The sequence below is a fragment of the Salvelinus sp. IW2-2015 genome, linkage group LG2, assembly GCF_002910315.2.
Source record: "Salvelinus sp. IW2-2015 linkage group LG2, ASM291031v2, whole genome shotgun sequence".
NCBI lineage: Eukaryota > Metazoa > Chordata > Actinopteri > Salmoniformes > Salmonidae > Salvelinus > Salvelinus sp. IW2-2015.
In genome coordinates, this window is record NC_036839.1 from 12,071,846 (window position 1) to 12,093,616 (window position 21,771).

A 21,771-nucleotide genomic window follows, 5' to 3' on the forward strand; every position below is an offset into this window, starting at 1 on the left:
CTAATGATCACTTTTGATGTTGTGCTTTTGAATGCTTAACAGAATAAAACACACCATTAATTTTGTTGTTCTGTTTTGCGTTTTCTCGAGCAAGTCTTGTTGCTGTGTACTGTACATTGCTAAGTGAATGGCCAGTCTCTGTCTTAGTGTACAGTCCTATCATTCTTGAGTAAATACATTATCACATAAATGGGTATTATTAATGTTCCGATCAGGAGGGAGTCATAAGGCCATTGGTAACAGTAAGTGGAACTGAATCTGGCTGCTGTGATATAGTAAAAGGGTGAGGATATGTGTGCCCTAAATTGCACCCTATTCCCTATTTAGTGCACTACGTTTGACCCAGCCCCTAGGGCTATGTTCAAAAGTAGTGTACTTTGTAAGGAATAGGATGCCATTTGGGACGTACACGGCGACTGTGGCCCTGGTCTGTGTGAAATTGGTATTTAAAGACCCGAGAGAGGGCAGAGGAACCCTGCTGTAGTCTAGATGCAGCTGATGCACTGTGACAGCAAACTGTAACCAAATGCAGGCTGAAAGCAAGCAGAGGGACATTGAAGACCAGAGAGAGAGAGAGAGAGATTCTGCTTTTCAGGGAAGCTGGACTTCAGATGGAATCACACAAAGGCATTGAAGGGAAGGTTTATTTCATGCTATGGTTTCCCAGCTGCTTTGTTCTGCGTATGAAGACAACAATTTTTAACAATCATACAAAAATTAAAATAGTTTTTTTTTTTTTTATTGGGGGGGGGACTTAGTCGTGGTTTCAACTTACTGTTGAGAGTTAGAATAGTAGAATACGTAAGGTGCAATTTCAAAACTTGGTTATACATCAGCAGTTTTACTATTGGTATGTCAATGACAGTCCCTCTATTGTCCCATGTCAGTTGCAATGTTTTGGCCAGCTATCTAAACTTGTAGTAATCATTGCCCAATTACTGACCGGCATGTGCCCAGGGGCCCTGACCTCCAGGGGGCCCCCAGTGGTTTTTGTTAGTCACTCAGATATCATATTAACATGGCATAAGTCATGGCAAAATGTGTAGAATTTAAGCAAATTAGCTGTAAAACTGTACAACAATGAAAAACTCTGTAAAGAAAGCGTATTTGTTTACCTTTTGTTAATAAAATACTTTTTCTGCTAACAGAACACTCTGTATGTATCGTTTTTAATCCCGGTGCTGAGTTAATGTGTAGCGGCTAATTGCATAGCTAATAGGTGTTACGTGTTTTTAGATCGACTGAGGTGAATGCATCTGCTGGGGTAATAGCTATAGCTTATAGGATCTCTATGGCTCTGCCAGTCACAATGAGGATGCATACTTTTCAGACTTGTTTTCAGAGTTCTATCTTCCCCAAGCAATATTAATATGTACATGAGAAACAAAGGAACAAGTACAAAGGATTCATAATAAAACTTGTCGAACTTTTCTATGGAATGTACTGCAACTTTTCGATATAACGCCACAATTTGAAATACGGAATAAGATAGTAGGTCTGCTACCGTCTTGGTGACATTATTATTTGTGAGTTTGTTTTCGGGCTTTCTGTGCCTTTTTAGATGAGGGAGAGAACTTTTCCAACCTCACTGCTACAAAAATCAGGCTTGCGTTTGGATAGTGGGTAAGGTATTTTCACACCTAGAAAAATAACAAAAAGATTGTTGCCATTTCATGTTAAATGTTCCCCTTCTAGCAATTTTCTAAATGTCACCTGTAATTGTGTGCTCGCTCTTGCTCCTAAAAGCCTGAGAAACGCTCTCTGACATATCCCGGCATGTGCCGAGGTCCAATCAGTGGGCAGCAGCAACCTACCAGCAAACCTGCCTTATTTTATGGTATACGGAGGGCAGTGAAGGCTGCTGAGGGGAGGATGGCTCATAATAATGGCTGGAATGGAGTGGATGGAATGGCATCAAACACCTGGAAACCATGGAAACCATGTGTTTGATGTATTTGATACAGCCATTACCACGAGCCCGTCCTCCCCAATTAAGGTGCAACCAACCTCCTGTGATGGCGGGGGGGCAGAAAGGCATTGTGCAACAGTGACAGATTGTCACAGTACCAGTCCACCAGGAGTCCTGTCAAAGCCTCCCCTATCCCTGTACCGTCTTCATTGTGTGGGGAAGAAGTGTCGCCCACATCACTACCCTTAATGCACACGATGCTCAGGGCTATAAGAGTCACAGTTGTCACTTAGCTGTCAGAGGACATTAGTCCTACAGGAATGTGTAAGATCCTAGCCTGGGAACAAGGGAGGGTTTCTCAAACCCTCGGAGAGCCGAATTGATTGATGTGGCGTCTCTGTTCTTTAAGACAGGCTACCTTGCGCAATGTAAAGGGTTATTGCTATTCTGTTTTATAACAAACTAATCTAATAGGTTGGCTAATGACAATCTGAAAGCGCATTAAAGCTCCGAAACCCCAGGCTACATGGATAGAATACTATTGAGCGAGCTATTTTGGGAAACCTTTGGAAAGCAATTTAGTTCTCCGATAATCTCTCAAATGCCCAGACAACATAATGTCCCTGGCTGCCATGTGAGAGGAGCCCCCTGCCGTGGCTGCCAGTATTGGGCTGTTCAGATGTTCGTTGTGGGGTTGCGTGACGATGGTGGCAGGCAGGAGATGGAAGTAGGGAGTGCTATAGAGTGGTGCTGTTTTCCTCCGCCCTTGGGGCTCTCTCACAGGGCCCAGCTCGCTGCTACGCTGCTCCCTATTGGCTGTCAGCTGACAAAGTTGATGCCGAACTGGTCATGACAGTCTGTTCACATTCTCCCCTGACTAATGTCCCCCACATCCTCTCTCTCTCTGTCACAATGTTTCCCTCAAAGACAAGTTAGACATCTGTTTCATCAGTACACATTGTCATTTTACCTTCCGAGTTGAAAGAAATTGTTCCTCAAACACATTATTTCGGAATTGAAACCCACAGGGATGAATACTGGTGGCTGATATTGGCAGTCACCAGTATTGGCAGATATTGACTTTATTAGATACAAATTATTACAACTTTCTAGGCAATTTGAAGTCAAAAGCTATCAGCTGTTTAGCAGGCAAACCAAGGCTGGGATGGCACTGGAGTGTATGAGGTCCAGTTGATTTGAGCAGCGGGTCTGACATTGGCTAATATATCATCTTTGAGGTGGAAGCATATGGTTTTTCATGTGTCCAGAGCACTGTGTCCTGTATGCACGCAGCATTGCATTTGCACAATGTTACATTTTGTTGCGTCTCTTATCCATCTCTATCCAAAAAGTATACCGTACGTAAGTTATTTGATATTTTGTATGGTGTCCATATTAGGACAACCTCCGTCTCAGCAGGACTGGTTTCAGTCTCAGTATTCTGACGTATCAAATGGCCATCTCCAGGAGGTGAGCTATCATGTAAAAGACCAGGGTAACACTGACAGGAGAGTGTACAGCAGTAAGAAGTGCTCTGGTCAGATGTTTCCCTGTTGCCTATAGCGACGAGATGACCGTCTCCATGAGCAGAGCCAGACATAGGTCATCGGAGAGGTCACACCACTAAGACCCGAGCTGTGGCTCCAGCTGCAGACACGTTGGAATCCGACTGCGAGCTGAGATTAATGGCTGAGGCAGTGGCACAGCGCTGTGTCCTCCAGACTTACCTGTCAGCACCTTAAACACCCAACTGCTCTGTCACAACCACTTTGCCCCCTCGTCACCTCAGTGCTCGAGCAACACTGGAAGAAAGCTGTTTCCGACTACCGTCTGCTCGGCTGTGACATCCCTTTTTAAGTACTGATCAATTGAATCTTTGGCCCTTTCACTGGGAGAGGAGTATACTGGTTACTATAATGGTTACAAAGGGAGGAAACAACTGGAATACAGATCAAAGACTCAAATTGACCCCAGCCAGGTGCAACTCTCCCAGAATACAGCTTTGATCTGTATACCCGCCCAGATGGCTGCTCTGTTGACAACAGATAATACAATGTTAGGCGGTTTTAAAAGGGATAGACAAACATTTATTTTGAATATTTCTGTATCGAATATGAATAATGTGAATAATGCTTATTTGGCCACAACAATACCTGTGTAGAGACTATTTTAAACTGTCAGAGGGAGGGAGAGTCTAGCAGCATTCTATTGCGTGGTGACCTTTCATTTGTAACGATAAACGTACAGGACAACAGAACAACGGTGATCTTTTGGAGAGCGGCTCCCTCTGTGCAGCGGACGCTGATCTTTTGTGGCAGCTGGTGCACGTTTGAAGGTGTGGCAGTGCTGCGGCTGCCTGTCGCTTCACACTCCCTGCCTCTTACTCACTGTGGGCACCCGTCTGTGGACACGGCAACGAACCCGGCAACGGCCACGGATCAAACTAATATAAAAACTAATATAACCCATTTAGTGTAAGGTTTATTTAAATATTTTGAAAAACACACCATTTTCAGGACAAAAAGTGTATTGGCTGTATTGACATAGACAAGACTTTCAGTAGTTTATCTTGTTTTTCCAGTGGTTTCTGAGCTTGCTGTTTGTCATGTTAACTAGCCCACATGCAGCTTGTGAAGAGGCTGATTGTGACTGTGACTCAGTCTGTGAGTGATTGAGCCTGTTTCTGTCTCCTCAGATTATATCATTTGCAAAGGCCAGCAGATTCATCCCTCCCTCTTCCTTCCTTTCTCAAACGGCTTGCTGATAAATGTCATCCGCCGGGATAACTTTCTGTTCTCCTCCTACACGGTGGTTTGTCCCATGAAGGCATCTTCCTTCGAAGGTGAACTAAATGTACCTGTACATTAAATAGACTGTTTCTCAATTGTTGTCATATACACCTTTCAAAATAGGGTTGACACACTTCATCATATTCCGATCCACAATCAATGTCATGCCAACATGTGGCATGACATTGTTCTCATTCTTCTCATGATCTCCTCTATTGGCTTTTAATGGACTCTATTGTGTATTGATACATTGTCTCCATATCCCAAAACCTGATGGTTTCTCTCCAAAGGAGCATATTCTGTGCATTTTGGAAAGTGTTCAGACCCCTGATAAGGGGGAAAAAAAACAATTTAATACTTTTTAGAATAAGGCTGTAACTTAACAAAATGTGGAAAAAAGTCAAGAGGTCTGAATACTTTCCGAATGCAGTGTATTTGTCGTCATGTCCTTTTTGAGCTAAATATATTATCTTCCTGTTCTGTTTACCCTCTTTATTACCACATCCAGCATCTCTGTGTCTGCTCTAGGGTTGCATATTCTGCCTACTTTCCCAAAATTCCCAGGTTTTTCAGAAATCCTACTTCATCATCTAAACAGGATTTCTGGAAAACCTGGGAATTTGAATTTTGCAACCCCTATCTTTGCCCTGCACCTGCTTGTTTCATCTAGTATGATGCGGGTTTATCATGGACCAGCAGCCTTGCTGCCTTAATAACCTCTTCTGGATGTAAGCAGCTGCTTTAATGGAAGCAGACATTGATGTTGTGATGGTGGTGCTCCTCCAGACCCAGGCGATAATGGATCCTAGGCCAGCGCACAATGGGGACTGCTTCCGCACAGTGAGAAGCAATTTGAGGAAGTTCAATAAGTCATTACCTGTAGATGTTTTATCATAAAGCAGATCTAGGCAGTGGCCCATTTAAGCATGGAATTCCCAAAATAGGAGCGCTACCCTGGAGCTCTTAAACACAAGACACTTTGCTCAATTGGCAAATCAAAGTGTCTATGCTATAGCCTTTGTACTGTTGGCATGGCGTGCAGTGCCTTCGGAAAGTATTCAGACCCCTTGACTTTTCCCACATTTTGTTACGTTACAGCCTTATTCTAAAAGGGATTAAATAAAACAATTTCCCCAGCAATCTACACACAATCCCCCATGATGACAAATTGAAAGCAGGTTTTTAGAAATGTTTGCAAATGTATTAAAAACAAAAACCAGGAATATTGTATTTACATAAGTATTCAGACCCTTTGCTATGAGACTCGAAATTGAGCTCAGGTGCGTCCTGTTTCCGTTGATCGTCCTTGAGATGTTTCTACAACTTGATTGGAGTCCACCTGTGGTAAATTCAATTGATTGGCATGATTTGGAAAGGCACACACCTGTCTATATAAGGTCCCACAGTTGACAGTGCATGTCAGAGCAAAAACCAAGCCATGAGGTCGAAGGAATTGTCTGTAGAGCTCAGAGACAGGATTGTGTCGAGGCACAGATCTGGGGAAGGGTACCAAAACATTTCTGCAGCACTGAAGGTCCCAAAGAACACAGTTGCCTCCATCATTCTTAAATGGAAGAAGTTTGGAACCACCAAGACCCTTCCTAGAGCTGGCCGCCCGGCCAAACTGAGCAATCGGGGGAGAAGGGCCTTGGTCAGGGAGGTGACCAAGAACCCAATGGTCACTCTGACAGAGCTTTAGAGTTCCTCTGAGGAGATGGGAGAATCTTCCAAAAGGACATCCATCTCTGCAGCACTCCACCAATCAGGCCTTTATGGTAGAGTGGCCAAACGGAAGCCACTCCTCAGTAAAAGGCACATAACAGCACACTTGGAGTTTGCCAAAAGGCAGCTAAAGACTCTCAGGCCATTATCTTGTCTGATAAAACCAAGGTTGAACTCTTGGCCTGAATGCCAAGCGTAACGTCTGYTAGAAACCTGGCACCATCCCTACGGTGAGCATGATGGTGGCAGCATCACGCTGTGGGGCTGTTTTTCAGCGGCAGGATCGAGACAAATATGAATGGAGCAAAGTACAGAGAGATCCTTGATGAAAACCTGCTCCAAAGCGTTCAGAACCTTAGACTGGGGCGAAGGTTCACCTTCCAACAGGACAATGACCCTAAGCACACAGCCAAGACAATGCAGCAGTGGCTTCGGGACAAGTCAAGCCAGAGCCCGGACTTGAACCCGATCGAACATCTCTGGTGAGACCTGAAAATAGCTGTGCAGCAACGCTCCCCATCCAACCTGACAGAGCTTGAGAGGATCTGCAGAAAAGAATGTGAGAAACTCTCCAAATACAGGTGTGCCAAGCTTGTAGCGTCATACCCAAGAAAACTTGAGTCTGTAATCGCTGCCAAAGGTGCTTCAACAAAGTAGTCTGAATACTTATGTAAATGTGATATTTCCGTTTTTATTTATAATAAATTGGCAACAATTAAAAAAAAATCTCATTATGGGGTAATTGTGTATAGATTGATGAGGGAAAAAACTATTTCATCAATTTTAAGAATACAGCTGTAACCTAACAAAATGTGGGAAAAGTCAACGGGTCTGAATACTTTCCGAAGGCACTGTACGTTGACAATTTCTTATTTTTGCCCCTGTTGAGCTGCTGCCTGTAGCCACACCCTACTGGAGCCCTATAATTATTATGGGTAATAATTTCATATGAAGTACATATGTATAATGCTTTACAATGTACTTTATGACTACGTATCATCTTTTGCAATTATTTTCTCCCTTAAACTAACATGGAAATAGTTATTATTTGGGTGCAGCATGACACCAACCATGTCAATTGAGACTACAATCTCCTGACTGAATCTGAACTGTAAACCTATCCAGTCGTTATCTTCGACAGAGTCTAGCTTTTTGCCAAATTGACCTAACTTGTTCTCAACTGGCCTACCTGGTTAAATAAAGGTGAAATTTAAAAATGTTAAAAATAAATAAACTGCTCACCAAATATAGGGTACTGAAAGCAGTGAGTCTGACATGTTTTTAAAGGTTCGGGGTCCAACTGTTGTCCTCTTAGGAGGTTTGGTTTTTGCCAAAGGTTGCATATTACTTGTACAGTGTGCTGAGTGCAGCTGACAGCTGGGGACCACTGGAGTGCACTGAAGAGCCAGCCAGGACACCATTGGTTTTCAGCCAGGTCCGATCTGTCACTAGAGATTTCCAAGGCGAGGTCTGAGCAGAACACAATTCGTTATTGTAACATTGTTCATCCTTGAGTTCATTGTGTGTGGAATGTGTGGAAATATGACATTTAGTGTTTTTGGATCAAGCTGTTACTAATGTTTATTCAACTTTGTTTCTGTTTCTGTTGACTTGTTTGTTTTATCCTGGTTTGACTCCTGTCTGAGTTCTGTGTTTAGCCACGCTTGTGAACCATCTGTTTGTAGTTCATAATAAATGCATCACAGACAATGGATTTATACTGTGCAGGTTGTTATATGCCATGGACTGTTACACTGTGCTGAGAGATTTATACAGTAATGCGCTTTGCATTATACTATGCGCTATACAGAAGACCTTATACATTATTACACACAGCTGGCTCATAGCGCTATCCTTTGTACATTGTTCTTTCAGTTACAAATATAACATATCCATGGGCAAGAATCAAAACAACATTTAGAATATTAGATGGACAGCATGGAATAACAATGGTAATCTACAATACCTTATAGGTAATATAATGTCTAGGCACAGTATGTATTTTACCTGAAAGAGATGCTTCTGTGAAAGGACTAATGTATTCTAGGACCTGCAGCATCTTTAGTAACGTTTCACCTTACGCTGAACTGATCTGAGTATCTTTTGCTAGAAAAACGTTTTCCTTCTGTCTAGACAGGGGCTGGATGGATGACATGTGGTGCGTGAGTGAGTTCTGCATTTCTGATGCTACGATGCACCTGTAGAAGAATGAAGGTCTCCTGGAGGGGCCTCATCACTGCTACCCAGACTGAGATGGCCTGTCAGAGCACCACTGCGCTCGGCACAGAGTGAGCTCCAGGCAGTACCAGTCCCATCTCAGAGCAGAACCTTTTGAACCGTTTGCTAAAAAAAATCCATGTTCCCAACACACTTGCGTCATGGTGACAGCTCGGAAGTCGATGAGCGAGAGAGATTGAGAGAGAGAGAGACGGGGAGGCAAGGATAGAAAGAAAGAGGGACTTCAGGCTGCACAAGTAACAGTCATCTCGGCCTGACCGTAGTTTGTAAAAAAATAACTACTGTATTGGAACAAAATGTATTTTAACAGCTCCCAGTTGTAAAGTTTATGCACCGGAATGTGCTGGAGTACGTGCTAGCACAGGATTGGGTCAGAGAAGGGATTGCTTTCCATGGAATCCCTCTCCTGAGAGAGAATAGAATGCCTGAAGTTCTACTACTGGGTCTGTAGAGTACCCCCACCAACACAACAGGTTAATTATACTGTCAGGTCCAAAATTATTGCCACCCTTGATAAAGATGAGCAAAAAAGTCTGCATGAAAAAAATTCTGAGCTATATTGTATTTAAAAAAGAAAATGCACAATTCTATGATTTTATCCTAATACAATTGCTCMGAGAAAGAAATGTTGTTTAACAAGTAATAATAGTACTTCTCAAAAAGATAGGGGTCAAWCTTATTGGCACCCTTGTTTTCAATACCTTTCAATGCCTCCTGGGGCCCTTATTAAGATTAAAAGCATCATAAACTTTACCCAGTACCAGGGCATTTTAGCTAAAAACCTGGTTGCCTCCATAGCTGCGGGAAGTACGGGTGCCAAGTATACTGCAGCACCCCCTGAAAAATCGTAATAAAACACAAATATTAATATAAACTTTTTTGGGGGGGAATTACATTTTTTCACAAATGTAGTGCACTGGACTTTTATTAGCAGACCAATTTATTTATTTAACTAGGCAAGTCAGTTAAGAACACATTCTTATTTACAATAACAGCCTAATAAATGTACATAGATGATGTCTATGTGCTCTGGGAAGGAAGTCAGCAGGAACGAAATGAATTCCAAACTCTACTAAAGGAGAGCTCTGAATGTCTCAAATTCACCATGCAGACTGATMAGAGAAATAAATGGACTTATGGATTATCAAAGAGAATGACGCATTACATACAGACTTATACACAAAGCCCACAGACTGCAATACCCTGCTACATGAGCATAGTATTCATCCCCTTCCCCTCAAGAATGGTCTACCATATAGCCAGTTATGCAGGGTTAAACAAATCTGTGGCCACCAGTCAGATTTTGACAAATGCTAAGAAAATGACAGATAAATTCAAAATGAGAGGKTACAAGGACAAAACTCTTGATGCTGCGATGATGAAAATATCTCAAAAACCAACAGAGGAATTGCTTAAAACTAAACCAAAGAATAAAACACAACATTAATTAATAGTATTAATAATTAATAATAATTAATTAGTTAATTGCACAGTTTGTCTACATAACCTGGTTCAACATTCATGACATTACCCTGAAGAAGACACAGTGATGCTGAAACGTTTGTTTTTTTACCAAATAAGTMATTGGGAGGTTAWATATATGGAGTGTGCGACTTTCTTTGTTTRTATAGRTTACACTCAAATATAAACACATTTAGTTCAAATTTTTTCAAAAAAGTATTTTTCCAACAGCGCCCCACCCCCCCCCCCCTTCTCTGAGCAAATGTATTAGTAAAAAAGAATATATTTGTCCCAAAAAATGTTGCGTACAATATAGCAAAAAAAAAATTGTTGGGAAGAGATTTTTGAAATACAGTACTGATTCCATGGCACATTGTTTATGAACTGATACGCAAAATGACCATGGATTCAAAACTTATTATACAAAATTCTTGCAACCAATAGAATGTTATTTARAGTTGAAGTCGGAAGTTTACATACACCTTAGCCAAATACCTTCTCAGTTTCACAATTCCTGACATTTAATCCTAGTAAAAATTCCCTGTCTTAGGTCAGTTAGGATCACCACTTCATTTTAAGAATGTGAAATGTCAGAATAATAGTAGAATGATTTATTTCAACTTTTATTTCTTTCATCACATTCCCAGTGCATCAGAAGTTTACATACACTGAATTAGTATTTGGTAGCATTGCCTTTAAATTGTTTAACTTGGGTCAAACGTTTCGGGTAGCCTTCCACAAGCTTCCCACAATAAGTTTTGGTGAATTTTGGCCCATTCCTCCTGACAGAGCTGGTGTAACTGACTCAGGTTTGTAGGCCTCCTTGCCACACATGCTTTTTCAGTTCTGCCCACAAATTTTCTCTAGATTGAGGTCAGAGCTTTGTGATGGCCATTCCAATACCTTGACTTTGTTTGTCCTTAAGCCATTTTGCCACACATTTGGAAGTATGCTTAGGGTCATTGTCCATTTGGAAGACCCATTTGCGACCAAGCTTTAACTTCCTGACTGATGTCTTGAGATGTTTGCTCAATATATCGACAAAATTTTCCCACCTCATAATGCCATCTATTAGGTGAAGTGCACCAGTCCCTTCTGCAGCAAAGCACCCCCACAGCATGATGCTGCCCACCCCGTGCTTCACGGGTGGGATGGTGTTCTTCGGCTTGCAAGCCTCACCCTTTTTCTTCCTAACATAACGATGGTCATTATGGCCAAACAGTTCTATTTTTGTTCATCAGACCAGTGGACATTTCTCCATAAAGTACAATCTTTGTCCCCATGTGCAGTTGCAAACCGTAGTCTGGCTTTTTTATGGCAGTTTGGAGTAGTGGCTTCTTCCTTGCTGAGCGGCTTTTCAGGTTAGGTCGATTTAGAACTTGTTTTACTGTGGATATAGATACTTTTTACCTGTTTCCTCCAGCATCTTCACAAACTCCTTTGCTGTTGTTCTGGGATTGATTTGCACTTTTCGCACCAAAGTACGTTCATCTCTAGGAGACAGAACGCGTCTCCTTCCTGAGCGGTATGACGGCTGCGTGGTCCCATGGTGTTTATACTTGCGTACTATTGTTTGTACAGATGAACGTGGTACCTTCAGGTGTTTGGAAATTGCTCCCAAGGATGAACCAGACTTGTGGAGGTCTACAATTTTATCCTGAGGTCTTGGCTAATTTCTTTTTGATTTCCATGATGTCAAGCAAAGAGGCACTGAGTTTGAAGGTAGGCCTTGAAATACATCCACAGGTACACCTCCAATGGACTTAAATTATGTCAATTAGCCTATCAGAAGCTTCTAAAGCCATGACATCATTTCAGGAATTCCCAAGCTGTTTAAAGGCACAGTCAACTTAGTGTATGTAAACTTCTAACCCACTGGATTGTGATACAGTGAATTATAGGTGAAATAATCTGTCTGTAAACAATTGTTGTAAAAATCACTTGTGTCATGCACAAAGTAGATGTCCTAACCGACTTGCCAAACTATAGTTTGTTAACAAGAAATTTGTGGAGTGGTTGAAAAACGAGTTTTAATGACTCCAACCTAAGTGTATGTAAACTTCCAACTTCAACTTATTATGCTGGAAGTAGAAGCCTTAGCGTTGTGGTTCACTAGTTTACTCCAATTAGGAAGGGTGGTAGGTTAGAAAGTAATAAAGGAAAATATATACACTGCTCAAAAAAATAAAGGGAACACTTAAACAACACAATGTAACTCCAGAATCACACTTCTGTGAAATCAAACTGTCCACTTAGAGAGAAGCAACACTGATTGACAATAAATTTCACATGCTGTTGTGTGCAAAGAATAGACAAAAGGTGGAAATTATAGGCAATTAGCAAGACACCCCCAATAAAGGAGTGGTTCTGCAGGTGGTGACCACAACACTTTCTCAGTTCCTATGCTTCCTGGCTGATGTTTTGGTCACTTTTGAATGCTGGCGGTGCTTTCACTCTAGTGGTAGCATGAGACGGAGTCTACAAAACCCACAACAAGTGCGCTCCAGGTAGATGCAGCTGCAATCCAGGAGAATGGACACGAATCAATGCGCGAGCTGCTGGCGAAGGAAGGTATTTTGCCCTGGTACCAAGCAGCCAGGCTAGTGGTCCAGGAAACATGGAGGGGCGCTACTACCCACGGAGACAGCCAGAGTACAAATCAGGATAGCCGTGGAGGAGGCCGTAGAAGAGGGAAGACGAAAACCCAGCAGCGCAGGACCGGCTACCTCCGCCTTTGTGCAAGGAGGAGCACTGCCAGAGCCCTGCAAAATGACCTCCAGCAGGGCCACAAATGTGCAATGTGTCTGCATATGCTACAGCCCAACCACCGTGCAGGACGTTTGGCATTTGCCAAGGGAGAACAACCAAGATTGGCAAATTCGCCACTGGCGCCCTGTGCTCCTTCACAGATGTAAAGCAGGGTTCACATCGCCACACCAGCCACTGTGTGCAGATCGTGACGCAAGGAGGACTGGGAAGAGCAGACTCGCGTCTTGTTTACGCAGAGGAACGTATCTGGCTGCCACTGCGATGACTGACATTTCGCCCAAACTGTCCCCTTCCAGCTCCAGCGGCATATCCGGTGTGACAGAGGAAATTGGCCGAGGACTTCTCCAGAGATCCCACTGCATGCGTTCCAGTGTGGGATCCGCCGTTGGTGGAGCTCGAGGCCCTTGCAGTTCTTGGGGGAGGCTGACGCGCAGCGAGGGCGCCTTCTCACTCGTTGCTCGCATGATGGTTGAGCGCTGCGACCAAATTCTTTAGTGCGCCATCCACGCCAAGTACCGAGGAGGAGATACGAGTCTCCTCAGAGATGCCGCCCAATATATAGATAGGAACGACGACTACGCTATGCGTCGTGCCCGCGTGCGTAATTCGACGAAGAAAGGGAGGTGTGCGGGGCGCGGGGTGTGAGAGAACGGTGAATGAAGCCTAGATGGCGCGATACTCGGGCCACACTAGATTCGGTCCGCCTCCGCGAGATGAACTGCAATAAGTAGAAATGCGAGCCACGACTCCCATCTCAATTTTCCGCTCCAAGAGAGAGAGGCTGCAGCATAGTCTCAGCTTCCATTAAGTCCACTCAGTACAGACGAGTGATAAGAGCATTGTATGTTGCTACATAGGACTGGCGCCCGTCGAACCCGTTGCTATCACCCAAGACGCTTAGAGTCAACCAGATTGAAGTCATCGCAATTTTCCCGTGGGGCTGCATGTCCTCCCTCCATTCATCGCATAGCTGACCGCTGACGCGATTCTGGGACCACCGTAGATTGCTCCCTTAACTATTGAAGGAAGCGGTGTTGTTCAAGTTGGACCCTGGACGTACGCTAAGGTTGCTAATATTATTAGATCCAAAGGTTCGTGGTGAAGCGAGTAGTATGTGCATCCGTCTTCATCACCCGTGTGGAAGATGCCATCACGCCACCTGCGTAATTCTGAGTTTGAGCGTCCAAATTTTGACCCAATTGACGTTTTGTGACAGTGAACCAAGAGTACATAGACAGGCACAGTGAGTGGATGGATGCGAGCAGCACTCCAAGCTTATAGTCTGAAAGTCGCCTCACATTTTGAAACTTGTAAAGTCGTGAGAGGACAATTTATCTGAAGCACTGAAGGATTCAAGACCCAGCGTTATGTTGTTGCGCGCTATTTTCCATAACGTTTAGTTAGAATTTATTGGAGCGAGTGGCTATGTTAAGTCAAATCCTACCACCCTTAGATGTAGGGGTTGAGTGAGTGAGAGATGTTGATATTTTCCATGAAAGTTCAAATTTTTGAAAGATTGGTGTTCATTAGAGATTGTCCAGCACATTCAACTATGTAAAGAAAAAAGTATTTAATAAGAATATTTCATTCATTCAGATCTAGGATGTGTTATTTTAGTGTTCCCTTTATTTTTTTGTAGCAGTGTGTGTGTGTGTATATATATATATTTGTACACTACCAGTCAAAAGCTTTAGAACACTTACTCAATCAAGGGGTTTTCTTTATTTTTACTATTTTCTACATTGTAGACTAATAGTGAAGACATCAAAAAACTATTAAATAACACATGGAATCATGTAGTAACCAAAAAATGTAGATTCTTTAAATAGCCACCCTTTGCCTTGAGGACAGCTTTGCACACTCTTGGCATTCTCTCAACCAGCTTCACCAGGAATGCTTTTCCAAGGAGTTCCCACATATGTGGAGCACTTATTGGCTYCTTTCCCTTCACTCTGCGGTCCGACTCATCCCAAACCATCTCAATTTGATTGAGGTCGATGGATTGTGGCTGGTCATCTGATGCAGCACTCCATCACTCTCCTTCTTGGTRAAATAGCCMTTACACAGCCTGGAGGTGTGTTGGGTCATTGTCCTGTTTAAAAACAAATGATAGTTCCATTAAGCCCAAACCAGATGGTATGGCGTATCACTGCAGAATGCTGGGGTAGCCATGCTGGTTAAGCGTGCCTTGAATTCTAAATAAATCACAGACAGTGTCACCAGCAAAGCACCCCCACACCATAACACCTCCTCCTACATGCTTACGGTGGGAAATACACATGCAGAGATCATCCGTTCACCCACACCGCGTCTCACAAAGACACAGCGGTTGGAACCAAAAATCTCCAATTTGGACTCCAGACCAAAGGACACATTTCCACCGGTCTAATGTCCATTGCTCGTGTTTCTTGGCACAAGCAAGTCTCTTCTTATTATTGGTGTCCTTTAGTAGTGGTTTCTTTGCAGTAATTCAACCATGAAGGCCTGATTCAAACATTCTCTTCTAAACGGTTGATGTTGAGATGTGTCTGTTACTTGAGCTTTGTGAAGCATTTGTTTGGGCTGCAAATTCTGAGGCTGGTAACTCTAATGAACTTACCCTCTGCAGAAGAGGTAACTCTGGGACTTCCATTCCTGTGGCAGTCCTCATGAGAGCCAGTTTCATCATAGCGCTTGATGGTTTTAGCGAATGCACTTTAAGAAACTTTCAAAGTTATGGAAATGTTCCGTATTGACTGAAAAATATATATATTTTTGCAAATATATATATATAGATTTGCAAAAAAATATGGGGATTGGAAGTTATGCAGACAATTACATTGATGGAAGCTACAATCTATCTACAATATTAAAGCTGATTTACTCCTTAAAAAATAACAAAATAAAAACATTGCTCAGTATTTGTATTATTKATTTTATACATGATTTTTTACTTATCTTTATCAAGGGCGCCAATAATGTTGGACCCACTACGCTTCTTAGGTGTTGGACAACACAAGTGATCAAATATAAATGAGCGAATGTATAAACAGTAGAAAGACGATGATCATGTGCACTGAAACAAGCCATGGATAAATAATGCACATTTCTATTAAACACCTTGTTGTTTGATGAGGATTCCCTCAGTCACACTATTTATTATTGATGCCGCCGCTACTGTTGGCAAAACCCCAAAAGGGATTGCAAACCGAAGCTTTTCTGTTCAATCATTGTTCTGTTGTGTAACTCTAGATCTGTAAAATTATTATTAATTTATTTTTAMTTTTATAATAGCCACCACAGTATACATGTTACTATGAATGCGAGTTGATGTAATCACGAGAGAGGACGTTTTGTGTAGGTTAAGGTGTGTCACTTTAAAATGGGGAGGACTGGAGGATTTTATAGAAGTATTATGAACGTCATGGAAAATCTGTAGAAGTAGACTATGCGTAAACAGTGCTCCGGTGTTCCCTAAAAACTATAAACTATAAACACATTAGTGTTTAGACAGAATAAACACTGCTATGCATTCAATCAACTGGGTGACCTCGATGTAGCGTTCAAAAAGGGGTTTTGAAAGTTTAGCTGAAGATCAGCAAGCGAAGAGGCTGTAGGTCCTCTCATACTGCCAGCTGTGCTCAAAGTTATGTCCGGAAAAGGAATTACTATGTAGAAGTGTTTATCTCAAAGCAAGAGTAGTATAATCTAACAATAGTTCATTCTCTGTGATGAGTTTATGATAAAAGTGAACACTAACTGGCACAGAGTTGGATGATCATCATGAGATCGATACACCCACAAACACTCTTACTCTAGAATTGAAATGGATTTCAAGATCAATATCACATTGACATAATAGAACAGACTTTTAAAGCAACATGCACTGATTGCTGTGTGTGATATAGTGAGGAATGGGTGGTGTACTGCATAGTACTCACTGTAAATTGGGGGGAGGGTGGGTGCTGAGAATGTTTTGGAGGGTGCTGATTTTTCAGGGGGTGCTGCAGCACCCTTGGCACCCTTACTTCCCGTGGCTATGCTTGAGGGCGGTTTCCCAGACACAGATCAAGTCCATTGGAAATTATTTTGAGTCTGAGGACTAGGCTTGATCTGTGTCTGTGAAACTGACTTGAAAAGGGTGTCTGTATAGCTCAGCAAAAATCTACATGAAGTGCAATCACGTATCTATAAACTTCAGTAGGCTACAGTATTTTTCCTTTGAATGCTTCCATGGGTGAAATGCATTATTTTCAATATTCTACACTAGTCAATTTCATTTTTCTAATTTTGTGACACCTAAGACCAAGAAGTTACACACACTAAATCCCTTTGATATTTCAGTGGGAAACAATCCTCCCATCGCTGGCACCCAGCTGAGATGAGATATAATGGGATTGCCCCAAAACCAGTCCAAAGGGATTTGTCACCGTCGCTTGAATCCCACAATTACTGATGTTGGTGAATCATTACGCAAGGAGGCAAGGAGACATTACCCAGTGCTTATTTTAGACTCACTACCTTGTCTCCGTGTGACAGGAGTCTCTGTGTGTTTCTCTCTTTGACTCAGACTCATGATATGGCCTTTTGGAGTAGTGGGAGAAGGGGATGCAGTGCCAATTAGGTGGAGGGAGTGAACAGGGGTGATGATTGTGTCTGTCTTGCCGCAATTTGGAGCTGTCAGTGGCGATCGAGATCATTGACTACCTCCACCAATCATCAGAGCTCTGCACCAATCAGCAGGTCTATTGCAGGCTCAGACCTGAGGCCTTTTTTTAGCCATAATCAACACCCTGGAGATGCCCTGTCCCTCAACACTAGTCATTGGCTGCGTCCCAAACGGCTCCCTATTCCCCTCAAATTTAACTCTGAACCTCGAAGCCAGTTCCACTGCTTTTTTCATTGTTCACCTCTCATCGGGGACTGGTTTAGACGTGGGACACCAGTTGGGTGCAATTAATTATCGGGTAGAACAGAGATTACAGCTGGCTCCAGACATCGTAGGTTAAGAGTTGAATACCCCTGCCCTATACTGTATACTGTACAGGGCCCAGTATGTACAGTAGGGAATATGGTGCCATTTGGGACACATACAGCAGCAGCAGCTGCACATTAGGGCCTGGGAGGGGCACTTTGGTGATTTGATGTACAACATCATGGGCTATAAATAGCTCTCTGAAACCAGACTGGGGATTCACTGTTTCTGGGTGTAAAGGCGTCAGTCATTGATTCATATCGCTGCAATTCCTCGTGGCAATGTTTTTTTGACAGACAGCCAGGCCGTGAAGCAAGAATCCTTAATGTGCACGGATTCTACATTTTTGCTCTGTGTATACCATCAGATCCTCCATAAACCACTATCTTGAAACAGAAAACGGTCAGAGATTCAGGATGAGATGGGATYCTCTCATGCCATGCTCCAGAGTATTGCTGTACTCCAGAGTATAGCTGTAACAATTCAACATGTCATTTCATCAAACTGTGATCTACAAGACAACCAATACTCAGTACGATTATCTGTAGCTACTATCCTCCTGTTAATGATGATCACCACCACCCTATAATTCTGAATTGTCACCAAACACATTACAATTATGAGTTGCATTTCTAGCCTGAATCAGTCCTTGTGAATGAAATCATCAAACGCGTCGGCAAAAGTCTAGTACTACAGACCGTCTGCATCACAGTGTGAGATCCCCCCACTAGCTCAGCGACATCATTACAGTGGTGCTTCAGCAGACTGACAATTGTTCTCTGCTGGATATTAAACAGCTCCACAACATTCTCCTGCGAGCGATTCACAGCAACTCGTTAATGAAACAATCACACTGCGCTGAAGGGGAGGTTCAGTATTATGTCCAGAAAAACATACAGCCTACTATTGTGATCTAAATTAGACATCTCAACAAAGTCGCTGCATGATTATGTTTTTTGTTGGAGGAATGAGGCTCCTCTAAAATGGTGTGTGTGTGGGTGCGCACGTGTGTGTGTGTGTGTGTGCACGCGTGTGTGTGTGGATGTGTTTAACTATACTATTATAGTAAACAAACAAATGTGATCAACTGGGGACATTTTGTTAGTCCCCACAAGGTCAAATGCTATTTTCTAGGGGGTTTAAGGTTAAGGTTAGAATTAGGTTTAGGGTTAGTTTTAGGGTTAGGAGCTAGGCTTAGGGTTAGGGTTAGGCTTAGGGTTAGGGAAAATAGGATTTGAATGGGACTGAATTGTGTGTCCCCACAATGTTAGTTATACAAGACTGTATGTGTGTGTGTGTGTGTGTGTCAGAGAGAGAGTGTGCATGCATGCCCGTGTGAGATGCGGTTAATTCAAGGATTGGACTATAAAGCCACACTAAGACTCGTCAATAGGCAGAAGTGGAACGTATTATCAAAAGCAATGGACTACCTTAAGCAAGTAAGTAAACATCTAGGTGTGCTTTTAGTTTCTTTAGTGGAAAGTCAAGTATAGCAGGGGCACTATTCAATCGAAACCGGCACCCGGTAATTGCCGTTTTCCCATTTAATTATATTTTTCTCATGACTCATGATCTACAATTTGAATGTGGCTCCTCACCAATTAGTTATTCAGTGGGAGCTTTACACACACACACACACACACACACACACACACTTTCAAAGGCAGTTATAAATAGGTGTGGCGTACTACAGCTGCCTTTTCTTTAATCAACCCTGTCTGTTGAGCCAGTACCTTACCTATTCTCAGCCCTACAAGTTACAGATGCATACGCCCCAATTTATAAAGGAAATTACCAAGTATTGCAATCATTCAAATAAATGAAATAAATGTTTAATAATGCAATAAATGATTAGAATACAATACAATTAAATACAGGAAGAGAGAAGATGCTTCGATGAAAGTAACAAAAATTATACAATCTTAAATCTGCTTTAATAACTGGATGATGCTAAACATAGTTTAGGTTAGGTCAGTTTTCACAACTCATAGTCTACCACAAATTTATTCAGGGTAATCTAATCATCCATCTCTATATGACTACTGTCTGACCATTTCAACTAATGGGTAACACTTCATTGAGTTAACTTCATTGAGTTACTCAGAGTATAGTGTTGAATGTATACTCACATTCAACCAAATTGACACTTATGTATGAGATACRTTTAACATTTTTGTGCTTAGAGGATTTTATCTAGGGAAAATGGCAATATCATGAATTTCTCTGTAATGACTGCCCATAAAATGCTTAATGACATATTATTAGTTTTAAAGACCATTTAACAAACAAAATGTCCTATTTGTAATTAATATGTGAGATAGTGGCTGGGGACTTTGGCCGGAGACGCACCCCGTAGGCTATGCTGCCGTCCATCAATCATAACACATCATAATGGGCCATGTCAAATGCAATTCAGTTAACTCTGATGGGTCGCCAGATTGATTTGTCCTCAACCACCAGGCAGGCAGSAAGCATGATTTTGGAGGAAGTAAAACAACTGTAGTCGCTTTTTAGTTTTAACTCTGTCCATGGAGCACAGGGACACAGGTGGCCTATCAGAATGCAGCAGATTGTGCTGTGGCTTCGTCCTCCTTGGTCTGGGTTGACAAGACAAATCATTTTGTGGAGGTGCTGTTTGGTTCCCCCTGGGGAGCTGGGGGTGGTGCTGATGCCCAGATGAGGTGAGCCAGGAGCAGAACAACAGATGCTTTCACTGAGGGGAGAGAAGCCGCACAATGGTCTATACAGGAACAACTTTATAATGCAGACAGAAAATGAGAAAATGTCAGTCACTGCAGTGCAATAAATAATAGTGTGCGTAAAATTACATGTATTTTAAACCATCTAAACCACACAAAAAAATYTATGTTTATATAATGAATGTAAATAATGTGCATATATGCCTATGTCTAAGACAGTAAGACTGTAATAAAAAAACATCAGTCCATCACTTCAGAGAGAATGAATTGACCAAAGCATGATAAGTCCTAGCGGATTAACGCCATACATTTGTCAATTGATCATGTTTAAGGTCCCCAGACAAATGGTGGTCTAAATTCTAATTTTGGTCATAATGCATATCCTACACCCTATGAATAGTTGGGTTGCTTTTTAACCCAGCATTTAGAGTGTACATATTTCCTGAGCATCTGATATGGAACAAACACAYTCAGGCAGGTTTCCATTAAAACCCAGAATGATCAATGGGACCAGGACGTCACACATCAATTGTGGAAAAACCAACCCTTATCATCACATTGGTTTCAGTGGTCCACCATTAGGCTGCAAGACAACAAGGTGCAAATGTCACACATTCTCTTTCAATGTGCCCTGTCAAATGAATGCCATTTGCACAATTTGAATAGAATATATAAAAATGTTTAGTTTGCGATATGATAATAATAAATAATATTTTTTTTATATATTGGTGTTGAAGAATTGTTATATTTTGAAAGGCTTTGTAATAAGAATGACCTCAATAGAATTTGGCAGWTGCTTTTATCCAACTTTGCCATGCATGCATACATTTTACGAATAGGTGGTCCCGGGAACCGAACCCACTACCTTAGCATTACAAGCGCCACGCTCTACCAACTAGACCTACTGTAGCCATGATTTTCTCAAATTAACACTGAGAACAGATTGATGGAAATGCTCAATCAAAAGGAAAAAATCTTGWACATAATTAGGGGATTAATTTATTCCAATAAACAAAGCTAGTTGTTGTTGTATTGTTATATCTCCAACGTTCATGCATTTAACCTCTCATTGTCTACAATTCTTCAATAGGAAACGCGTTAGGCACATAGARTAAATCATTATACTGTCTTGCATGTATGCAAAAAAAAACCATACAATATGCATTTTTCAAACATTCATTCATCCCCATTGCTTTAGCAATATGAGACAGTATTTGAAGTAAAACACGA